The sequence below is a fragment of the Culex pipiens genome, chromosome 3, assembly GCF_016801865.2.
Source record: "Culex pipiens pallens isolate TS chromosome 3, TS_CPP_V2, whole genome shotgun sequence".
NCBI lineage: Eukaryota > Metazoa > Arthropoda > Insecta > Diptera > Culicidae > Culex > Culex pipiens.
The window spans coordinates 81,919,243-81,930,165 of record NC_068939.1 but is presented as its reverse complement, the minus strand read 5'-3'; the positions used below and the strand labels follow the sequence as shown (position 1 = coordinate 81,930,165).

Here is a 10,923-nt window from a genome sequence, read left to right as displayed (position 1 = left end):
GGGTCATCAACAAAATGATTCTTGTTATTGGATGTCAATCAAGTGGTGCTGTAAACGAAGTCTAGACAACATAAGAGTTTATTTGTGGAAATACGTTCAAATGCTTGATATCTTCACTGTCGATGAAATCTTTTATACTTTTTTCGGAAGATTTATCACACTTGAAGTCAATACATCAACAAATTTACATCACATTTATCATCATTAATTTGGAATCATGATCTTTTATTTTTTATTTTTCTGATTTAAATGCCGTTAAACCTCACATAGTGCGCAGGCGTTACGCTTTGTAATTCTTAGATTACTCTAAAACGACATAATGATTTTGCAATCTTTTTGAAGCTGATTGTAGATTGGAACAAGACGAACAAATTACTTTAAAAAGATTCAAAAATATTACGTCGTGTTTAAGAAATTGGCGAAATACAAATCGAAACGACTGCGCACTATGCGAGGTTTAACTGTACGTGACATGTCAAAATTCATTAAAATTATTGAAAAGAAACTGTATTATGGTTGATTTCTCATTTATTATTATAGTTTTTCAAACTAAACAATTAAAATGAGAAAGCAATTTCTCATCATTAGTTTGTCCTTGACAATTGGGATGCTGGAGTAAAGAAATGCTTTGATTATACAGTTTAATTTTGCATAGTGCGCAGGCGTTACGCTTGGTATTTCTTCGATTTCTCTAAAACGACACAAAATTTTTGCAATCTTGTTTAAGCTATTTGTAGTTTGAAACAAGACTAAGAAGTTGCTCCAAAAAGATTACAAAAATACTTTCTAGATTTTAAGAAATCGAAGAAGTACAAAGCGTAACGCCTGCGTACTATGCGAAGTTTAACTGTATTTAACATTCCAACGTCCAAGGCTCAAAAAAAGTTGGAACGGTAACTTCAACTCAATGGTTCTCGGGCATAACTCAACCAATCAAGATAATTCTTTTTTCCAGTGATTTGAGAGGATGTCTAGATGATTTAAGAACATTGCAGAACTTAATTTGATGAAATCTTTTTTCGATCAAAAACATCGTTCCGACTTTATTTTTCGCGTGTAAAAAAAATCGCTGAAAATTCCGTGGAGGCAGTCGTTTAAAAAAGGTGGAACGATGTTTTCGGTCGCAGAAATTACAGATGTGTGTGTGTGTGTGTGTGTGTGTGTGCAACCAACCAAACGGGACCACGCGGTCGCTTCTTACAAATTGAGTTGTTTCCATGTATTTTTAGATCTACATTCTATACATGCAACTAACTCGCATAGGGATTTGGAAGGTGTTAGCTCTGCCGTGCTTCGGTGACCCATTTCTACGCTGGCTAGCCGAGCGCGAGGTACTTCAGCTTTAGCGACAAGCCCCGCCCTGAAGAACGTTTGGACCAATCGGATTCAAACGTTATTTAGAACATCTGAACCCTTGTCAAAATGGACAAGGACCCAGCGCGTATATAGTTGATAGTAACAGTATTCCTAATTTCAGTCATAGCTCACCAAATCGCGATGGCCTATTGGTTAGCATTTTTGCTTACCAATCCAAGACGGGGGATTGAACTCCGACTCGAGCGGCTTTGATTTTTTCGTTCATGTTCAGAGTTTCAAGATTTATATTTCCTATACTTTCTCGTTGGGAGCAGATGGGAATCGAACCCAGGACCGTTCGCTTACAAAGCGAACACCGTGACCAAAATTTTAAGATTATCTAGATATTCTTACAAATCACTGGAAACAAGAATCGTCCGATCGGTTGAGTAATGCCCGAGAACCAGCGAGTTGAAGTTACCGTTCCACCTTTTTTGGGAGGCTTTGGCGTCCGTGTAAGTTGGACATGTGTTGGGCGCTCCAGTGTTAAAAAATTGTGTCATGTGTGGGGCTATTCACAAACTACGTGGACACTTTTTTTTTAATTTCAGACTTTCTCCTTCTTAAAGAGAACTGTCCAATAAAAATATCTAATTTTGAAAAATAAGATAAATTTGAATTTTAAATTTCAAATTCAACATTTTGTTAAAATTTTGTTACCAAAAAGTATAACAAAATGAGAACTTGGAATAAAATTGATTTACCATTTTTGTATGGAATGATACCAAAATCAAGTACAAGTTATGTTGGTTGAATACTTATTGACTCTGAAATTATTTAAATTAGTTTCGAATAATTAAAGATAACTTTGAGTAAAAAAAATTATATTTTCATCATACCTTGTTCAAGAACTTTGTTGTATGACCACTAATTACTTAACAAATTATTTAAAAAATGTTATTAATTTAAGATGATTCATCCCTAGTTCAAGGACTTCTGAAATCAACAAAATCGTTCATTAAAAAAATCGTAATTTTACTGTTTTTAATAAACAATATGCCAACAATGCCTGTTCGGATTGAATAAGTCCATTTTGAAATTTTCCCATAGAACGTTTATAGAATATGTTTATAAAACTATACAGTTATCTATTAGGCTGTTACAAACATTTTTTGGGTAAAAACATCAAACATTTTCAAGAAAATTCAAATGCAATCAACTCAATTTGAAACACTTTCCCTGTTTATATTGATTTGTGGCATGTTTGAGTTAATTAAAAAATCTTTTTAAATTTTGAATATTTTCGGTGTACACTACCGCAAAGAGTTTTGTTTTGCTTAAAATTTATTGTTTAAAAATATTTTTCCTTTGAAAACTGATGATTACTTTTTTCATTTACAATTTTAAATGTTTTTTTCGATTTTTATGTATTTTTGAAAAAAATATTTTTCTCCAAATAGGGCATGGACTTTGTGTACATATTTTCAAAATAATAATATTGGATTAGTGCGCTGACCACGGGGACGCGCTGTCTTGTTTTTGCATGCTCATTTTCATTTCTTTTGTGTCGCTGTTTGTGTGCATGGGGTGATTGGTCATAATAATTGAATAATGCCTTCATAAGTGCAGTGCATCTGGGGACGCGCAGTCCTGTTTTTCGCGATAATTTTCGTCGTAAATGATCGTAAAAATTTATTTCAACTGGCATTTTTATTATTAATTCATCAAACTATCGATTTTATGAAGAGTAATGTGTCATTTATTCACTATTTTTGAAATTTGCTCGCGTTATTTAAATTGTAAAAACAGTAAAAATATACTGATAAGTCCAGCCCATAGCACTACTGCTCGGCTGGCACGCGTTCGATAAAAAAAACTTTATAAATAATCAATTATCTATCCTTCCGCAGCCGGCTGCCTAAGATTTAAAATTTTCAACCGATAAACAAAATGCTCATGGTCACATCACTGCCACTCTCGAATCCTGACCTCATACCCATCTACTAACCCCCTCAAAACTCATGTGATACTTTGTCGGAGATGCAGTCGATTGGGCGGTCTCTATCACTCAAGTATCGGATTAACATTCCCATCCACTTTCCCGTGACCCTACCACTGGTCGTGGCCGGCGCCGGTATTGATCAGCATGATAGGGGCCTTTGAGAAGTTGCGAAGCGAGGAAGACTCCCACTGATCTTCCACGGCTCGTGGATGTAACTTCTGGAGGTCCTGGTCAATAACGGAGTAGCAACTGCAGGTGGGCACCTATGCTTATGCTATGCTTATGCTATGCTTATGCTATGCTTATGCTATGCTTATGCTATGCTTATGCTATGCTTATGCTATGCTTATGCTATGCTTATGCTATGCTTATGCTATGCTTATGCTATGCTTATGCTATGCTTATGCTATGCTTATGCTATGCTTATGCTATGCTTATGCTATGCTTATGCTATGCTTATGCTATGCTTATGCTATGCTTATGCTATGCTTATGCTATGCTTATGCTATGCTTATGCTATGCTTATGCTATGCTTATGCTATGCTTATGCTATGCTTATGCTATGCTTATGCTATGCTTATGCTATGCTTATGCTATGCTTATGCTTATATTTTAAAAATAATAATATTGGTTCAAACCCAATCAATTGTATATAAATCCAAAATACAATTGAAATCCCCTCAATATCACCCTGGTTTACTTTATTGTAATTTTCTTTTAGGGCACTTTTTGATTGATTCAACATTATTAATCCTTGCAAAAAAAAAATACCTCGTTTGTTGGTGGTTGTTTCACGTGAATAGTTGTTTATTCTATTTTTTAATGTGAAAATTAAATACAGTTTATTTTTTGATATGTTTTACATTGCAATGGCATTATAAACTCAAATTTAAGCAATCGAGCTATCATGCACACAGAGCCTACGTGAAACTTAGTAAATTACATGGATACAAGTTGTTTGTGGCTTTCTTTGTCAATAAAACAGATCAAACGATTTTGTTGTTTGAAATTGTCCGACTTGCAACAAGTATTCCAGTCGAAAACAACCGGATATTTAGTAAACAATTCAACCTTTTTTTACTGTGTATGTATTTTCAATTCACTTGTTGAGCACTAAACTAATCTGATTTGAAGATAAAACTTGTTCAAACACCGATAGAAACACCTGATTCTAGACTCTAAAAATAGTTGGGCCTTCTAATCTTTCCCGAGTGGTAGCCATTAATGATTTTACAGCTCCGATATCTAAGCTAACTAAATTTGTTTAGGTCTGCATCTGGCAGTGCTCAAAGCTGGCTTTCTGACCTGTGTATGGCAAAGTTCCATTTTTATTCTTCCTCCTTTAAAAACAACTTGGTCTGAAGGACCTTCGTCCTGGTCAGAAGCGAGAAAAAAACGAAACAAAATTAATAAACAGCCCAGTTTACAAAAATAGGCACCTCTCACAGCCATTTTCAACACCCCACTCCAAAAATATCCTAAGCACCTGTTTATTAGCCCGAGTGGGCAGGGATTTTCCCTCTTCCTCTGCTCGTTTTGCCACCAGCTTTGACATGGAAAAATTTTGCCCCTTGATGAGCGGAAGTTTATTTCGAGGACTGACCGTGGTCCGTTTTTCGTTTCCGTGCCAGCCGCACCCCCTCGATATCGATGGCGATTAATCTGCTTGAGGTTTTTCTCCGGAAGGAGCGATGTTTTGGTCGAGCTTGATAAGTGAAAACAGTCAGTGTGATGTTTATTTCCTTTTCAGGGGAGGGTAGGGGAAGGAAACAGATGTTTCGGGATTATTGGGTGAAAAGCCGTTTGATGGTGGAAGGTGGAATTCTGCTGTTGTTTGAACTTATGAAAGGGAAGATTTGCACGTTTCTAAGACTTTCAAATTTGAAAAGGACAATTTCATGGTGGAATAATTTTAGCTCAATTGTGTTGAAAAGATAAAAGAGGGGAGTATTCGAGTTTATTGATCAAATCAAAAGCATTTATGTTTCAATAAATTTGGATTTAATTTACGATTCCCAGTTGTTTTGAAATAAACGCCAAAATGTATTGAACTTTGAAAATATATTTGAATGAAAATAAGGTGAGTGAACTTAAAAAACAAACAAGATTTATGTTTATTATCAGATATTCATGTAAATCATGACAGTGACCTCGAAAAATTCTCTTTGGAGAATGAAGTAAATTTAATTGCTTTTTATAAAAACAAAACTGAAAATTGCTAAAGACTAATTTCTTTTTTCAACCATAATGACCTGCCAGCAACATCCTCCTAATCGCAAACTGTTTGCACTCGCTTTCATCAGAGCCATTTAGCAGAATTGGAAAATTCCGTGAAAAAGAAAAAAAACAAAGCAAAAACAAATGAAACATTGCGGATTACGAATCGATTAGGAAGTTGACACGAATCCGACGATCTTGCCTTAAAAGCGACGCGATTTCAAAGAGAAATTAAAAGCGTCGCTGAGCTCGCCATGTCGTTATTCCGCTTCTGGAACAGCAGGACGGAGAAAAGCTCGTTTCATCCGCCGGCGACGACGACGACGACCTTCAATTCCAGCTCTCGAATAAGCTTCCCCTGCTGAGCGATAAAATGGCAGAAACAAAATTGCCAATTAAAAATGGTCGCTTGCGAGCTTTCCTTTTTTTCGGTGAGGGGCTTTTTTGATGTTTTTTTTTTCGGGTTCTTCTTAACAAGTACGAGTGTGCTCTTTCACTTCTCGATTTCTGGGAAATTAAGGCGACTGCAAAAGACACACGTAATCCGGGACGGGGGTAGGAAGTTGCCACGGCGAAAGCTCTTCAAAGTTGGACTGGTTCATTTCTTTTGCTTGCCGTTGTTGTCGAACCCCCTGCTGAGAGTTAACCCTGTGCCATTTGAAACAAATATAAGATTTTTTTTGACGATAACTTGAGCTGTAGACTTGGAAAAGGTTTGAACAGTTTTCAAACAAATTGTGAACCGTTTTCTGATAAGCTTGAAAAAATTTCAAACAATTTTCTTGAAAAACTAGAAATCGGGAAAACTTTGAACTATTTCTTAAATTAAGAACATTATTAGGTAAAATTCTAGCTAAAAGAAACACAAAATGTAAGGGTTAAATCAACAATAAAAAAAAAGTTGTCAGTTGCCGGGGTTCAATTGGGGGGCGGAACAAGAAAATAAATGAGCGGATTTTCGTTTGCCTCCACGAGCAGCAACTCCTCCCCGGTCATGGCCCCCCGGAGAGGCGACAGAATGGAAGCAGTGGGATGCCCGGCCCGTAAAATCCCGGAAGGGAAAAACACATGCATCCCAAAACTTAATGTTTGCCCAGTAGTTACACTGGAATAATTAAAATTTAAACAGAGGGAGAGGAAGGCACGCCCGAGAAGCCGCAGAAACCGCACACGCCCGGCAGCAAACTTTGCAGGCTGCGATGGCGAACTCGCCTTCGTGAGTTGTCTTCAGGGTGGGGAGCTGTGGTGTGGTTTCAAGATTGGGGCAGGTGGAAGGAAGAACGGGGAGATTAAAGTTGGGAATTTTACCGGAAATTAAGTTTGTGTGAGTTTGCTGTTAATTGATGATGGTAAATTTGTTAGAGCAGGTTTCTTTTAAGTGAATCATCAATTTCTAATCAATTGATTGACATTTTCAGATTAAGGTTCAAAGATCGCGTTAATCGTTATCATAGCTAGTAAGATTCATATTTTTTTTGATGATTACAAGATAAGGCTGTTCTTCGGTTCCGGACGAAAAAAATAATCTCAAATTTTAAGCCTGTTATGCTACTACCAGGGGCGCCGACTCTGGGGGGGCACGGTACTTTTTGCCCCCCTTAAAATTGGGCAGGGGGGGGCAGCCCATACATTGTGCCCCCCCAGAAATTTTGGAAGGAAAATATTCTTTTTTTTTCAAATATTACAAATAAAATTCACAGAAATAATTGAAAATAATATTTAAAACTTAATTGAAACATCGTTTGTACACACGGATAGAATTCTTGTAAGCGAATCTGTAAAATAGTTCAAAAACATTTGTGGTTTTTTGAAATCTGTGATTTTTTTTTAAATCGTTTACATTTTTTCTATAGTACCTCATCTACAATCAAACTTACGCAAACACTTGCGAAAACAATCATCAAGTTTTCGGACGCAACATTCTGCGATTTGCCATTGTAGATAAGGATTTAGCGAAAGTAAACTGAAACACTTTGTTGACTGCTTTACATTTACATTTACAAAAATGCTGATAAATTCGATAATATTTTGGGTATTTTAGAAAGCATTTGAAGAGATTTCAAAGACATTTGTTAACCGTAAAACGTTCTGTACCAATTTTAGCTTAAACATATAATTGTCTCAAAAAAAGAAATTTTTTGAAGACGCATTATAATTATATAATCTTAAAAAACACAAGTGTATCGCCTTCTACAATTTATGATCGATTTAAAAAAAATAATAAGGCCATAGAAATTTTAACTGCACCCTAAAAAATTTTGAAATTAAGTTCCAAATTTCTCAAATTCTGAACTTCTGAAATTCTGAACTTCTGAACTTCTGAAATTCTCAAATTCTGAACTTCTGAACTTCTGAAATTCTTAAATTCTGAACTTCTGAACTTCTGAAATTCTTAAATTCTTAAATTCTTAAATTCTTAAATTCTTAAATTCTTAAATTCTTAAATTCTTAAATTCTTAAATTCTTAAATTCTTAAATTCTTAAATTCTTAAATTCTTAAATTCTTAAATTCTTAAATTCTTAAATTCTTAAATTCTTAAATTCTTAAATTCTTAAATTCTTAAATTCTTAAATTCTTAAATTCTTAAATTCTTAAATTCTTAAATTCTTAAATTCTTAAATTCTTAAATTCTTAAATTCTTAAATTCTTAAATTCTTAAATTCTTAAATTCTTAAATTCTTAAATTCTTAAATTCTTAAATTCTTAAATTCTTAAATTCTTAAATTCTTAAATTCTTAAATTCTTAAATTCTTAAATTCTTAAATTCTTAAATTCTTAAATTCTTAAATTCTTAAATTCTTAAATTCTTAAATTCTTAAATTCTTAAATTCTTAAATTCTTAAATTCTTAAATTCTTAAATTCTTAAATTCTTAAATTCTTAAATTCTTAAATTCTTAAATTCTTAAATTCTTAAATTCTTAAATTCTTAAATTCTTAAATTCTTAAATTCTTAAATTCTTAAATTCTTAAATTCTTAAATTCTTAAATTCTTAAATTCTTAAATTCTTAAATTCTTAAATTCTTAAATTCTTAAATTTTTAAATTCTTAAATTCTTAAATTCTTAAATTCTTAAATTCTTAAATTCTTAAATTCTTAAATTCTTAAATTCTTAAATTCTTAAATTCTTAAATTCTTAAATTCTTAAATTCTTAAATTCTTAAAAAATAGCTTAAATGTTGGATTTTTCAACATTGAATTTTATTGTTATTTCTAAATTTCTGATTGCTTAAATTTCTGAATTTCTTCTTTTGATTTTTCAAAAATTTCAAGCCATGAGTTTTTTTATCTCTAGATTTTTTTCTATTATAATATTATTTTTAATTTTGGAATATTGAATTTTGTGTATCTTTTTTTTTTAAAGCAGATTTGAAAAAATGTTGTTTTTATTGAGTATTAGTTTAATTTTAATTTCTCAAGTTCAAAATTTTTGCTTTTTACTTTTGTTTTTATTTTTAGAATATTTTTATTGCTGAATTTCTTAATATCTGTTAATTATAAGTGAGAATATGCCAATAAGAAGGAATTCGCCTTCTAAACATACAAATAATTAATCCAATCACAATTTTAAATCACATTTTAATAAATTATTTTTCCAAAAATAATGGATTCCGGATGAAAAAAATTCTTTTCACATCGTAATATTCCAATTGGTAAATTTCGTGATATACAAGAAACTCAAACAGCTTATCGCCACTCTTACCTATTGATTTCGGAAAACAACCGTGCCCCCCCAACATTTTGGACTAGTCGGCGCCACTGGCTACTACCATAAATTTGCAGCATATCGATGATATATTGTTTTTTTTCCAAATGATTTACGCCTTCTACCAATCTATGATCCCAGAACTGAAAAAAAAAGATTTAAAGTCTACATTTGTTCAAAAATGCCTCAAGGAGCGTTACACCATGTTTTCAAAAAAGTTTACATCTGATTTTATTTATGAAATTTCCCAAAATTGCATACTTTTATATTCAAAAAATATATTTTTTATTGTAAAGCATACATTGAGAAGCCTTATTATTATCCACGCACCACTAAACCGAAGTGCGCATCTGTTCTGTTGCGCGAAAAAATCTGTTTCACCGTACAAAAATTTAGTGGTTTGTCGTAAGCGTGTACATCAGTCCGCAGCGCATCAGGCTTTGACAGGTTGCGCTCGTATTTTGATTTTTGTCTGCCTTTAAAATGCTGAACTAAGTACAAAGAAGAAGAAACCCCTCCGCGCGCACACCCGTGCACCCACCGTGTTAACTGCAGGAAGGTGCTGTGTCCTATCCCTCGCCTAGACCAGACCAAAATCCATGATAAAGCTGTCAGACCAAATCTGTCAGACCAAGACTGTCAGACCAAGACTGTCAGACCAAAGAGCAAAAAGTAAACAATCTTGGTCTTCGACGTAGGTGCACACAAATCAAGAAAAGAAAATTTGAAAAAGAATTTTATTTTTCCAATTCAAGGACTGGGTTTGGACTGCAAAATTGAATGTACGTTAGAAAATGATTAAACAGTGCGGCGTCGTGTACACCGACAATTAAATAAGCAGTTAAAAGCCTTATTCGTTCACTTTAATTATGGATCGCGTTTTCGGTTTACACCTGCAAAATCTTGAAATTATTTATCGAGAAATTAAAAGTTAAAACTCTCACTTTTAATTTCTCGATACGGATTTGTGATTCCTCTCTTTCCATCATTCCCTTGGTTAACTGACAGTTGACAGGGAGCGTTCTTTTATGCCTCATCTTTTGACCTTCACAGATCCCCAAAATTCGATTTCAATCCTGAGATATTCAATGAAAACCAAAAAAGCCCCGAAAATTTTTGTCACTCTACATATAAAAGAAGTTTCAATCCTGTCGAGCTATCTTGTCACTCCCTGAAAATTGATGTAAGTGCGACAAAGGGCAAAGGGATTTCAGGTCAGGATGCGTTTGACGCACGTACAAGTTAGACTACCGTAAACATTTTTAATTATAACTCGGGACTCCAGCAACCAACTTCAACCAAACTTCGGGACAATGCACAGAATGGTCAGCCAAACAAAACGTGTTTGTTATTGTTTACATTGCGTGCTTTCGTTTTTGTTTATTCAAGGTCAAACATTAAAACGCGTTTTTCTCGGAACGTCAAAATGGCGGGTGCGACATGATAGCACGACGACGTCGATATGTTTATTCAAATATCCGGTGAAAACTTTTTTTTTGTGGACAACGTGACTATTTTTTACCTGAAGAACTCATTAGACCACATATGTTTTTCGAAGAGATCAGAAAATTTTTCCTGTAAATTTGCTTTAAGATCTTTGAAGCTTCTAAATCTTAAAATTAACTCAGCAAAAATGTTTCTACATTTTAGACATTTAACCATTTTGTTTTTGAAAGTTTGATCATGTTGATATCTACTATCA

General features: G+C 33.8%; 1 long non-coding RNA gene across 1 annotated transcript in view; it reads left to right on the top strand.

Moving 5' to 3' along the window:
• LOC128093623 (uncharacterized) overlaps nt 1-10,699 on the top strand; it is a 146,367-nt gene extending 135,668 nt beyond the window's left edge. The window contains exon 2 of the long non-coding RNA XR_008212640.1: nt 10,410-10,699. This is a non-coding gene — a long non-coding RNA (uncharacterized LOC128093623). The remainder of the gene's footprint in view (nt 1-10,409) is intronic.
• The last annotated feature ends 224 nt before the right edge of the window (nt 10,700-10,923 follow it).